Genomic DNA, 1,056 nt, shown 5'->3' on the forward strand with positions numbered 1-1,056 from the left:
AGAGTACTGGAGTAAACTCCCAGTAATCCCCGTGACTGCGTGTAGGTTAAGATTGGGTTGTAACAGAGTATCAGAGCGAGACGTTCCTACCTGTCAGCTAGTAATTGTTCTGTGTGGTGACATGATCAGAGTGGCCTGACTTCTTCCACTTATTACAGATGTCCGACTTAGATATGTTGAGCATCCTGCTATGATGTCCATTACCAAGCCGGAACACTCCGAGGCCAACCCTCAGTGCCAGACTGGCAGCCGGCCGGCCGGTGGCTGGTTCTTTGGGAGTGGAAGAGTTAATAAGAAGGAGGTTCATCTACCTGAGGACAAAGACAGATCTGTAAGGAACTGGTTATTAACACTATATTCTATGTAGAGACAATTGAGTGGATTAAAATTGGTACAAATTGTGGCTTGCTTCATATTGGTAATATCTTCTTCCTCAGATTGTCTGGGATCCAACTCTGCACAGATGGGTTAACAAAACTGAGCCCAAGGCTGAGGTACACACTTAAATTCAATGAAATTAAAAACAGTGAACAACCATTGTATTTCAACTGTGATAATATTACTAACAATTTGGAAAATGTGTTTTACAGAACAAGTGTGTACAACCACCTCCACGAATGGGGACATATGGATATCAGGAGAACACTGGCAGTGTCCCCAAAGGAGTGAATCCTTACTCTATGAAAGCAAGTGAATATTGCTTTAGAATACATGTGGTTTAACCAAGACCGTGTCAGCCGATCATAGATGTCCCTGGTGGTCTCCTGCTAACACCTTTCCCACTACCAGCAGGTCTATGGGGCAGCAGATACCCTACAATGCATTACAATGATGGGACCAACTCAAAGCCTCAAAGCCGTGGGCCTGGACTGCTTCCTAGACAGCTCTCTGGCTTGCTCCCTCCTTCACACTTTGACCTCATGGCACCAATGGTTGTACCACCTGACACTCTACCCTACTGAGGTATGACTCTGGAAAATCCTTCCAAATTGTATCCATTCATCATTAAATGAGATTTTACTTTAACATAGCAAATGACTGAAGTAGCAAGGATGT

General features: G+C 44.1%; 1 long non-coding RNA gene across 1 annotated transcript; it reads left to right on the top strand.

The window, feature by feature from the left end:
- The first annotated feature begins 238 nt into the window (after positions 1-238).
- Positions 239-676, top strand: LOC139395897 (uncharacterized). The gene is made up of 3 exons (XR_011630646.1): positions 239-331; positions 438-494; positions 591-676. It is a non-coding gene; the product is annotated as an uncharacterized lncRNA (long non-coding RNA).
- The last annotated feature ends 380 nt before the right edge of the window (positions 677-1,056 follow it).

This window comes from Oncorhynchus clarkii, unplaced genomic scaffold (genome assembly GCF_045791955.1).
Source record: "Oncorhynchus clarkii lewisi isolate Uvic-CL-2024 unplaced genomic scaffold, UVic_Ocla_1.0 unplaced_contig_8246_pilon_pilon, whole genome shotgun sequence".
NCBI lineage: Eukaryota > Metazoa > Chordata > Actinopteri > Salmoniformes > Salmonidae > Oncorhynchus > Oncorhynchus clarkii.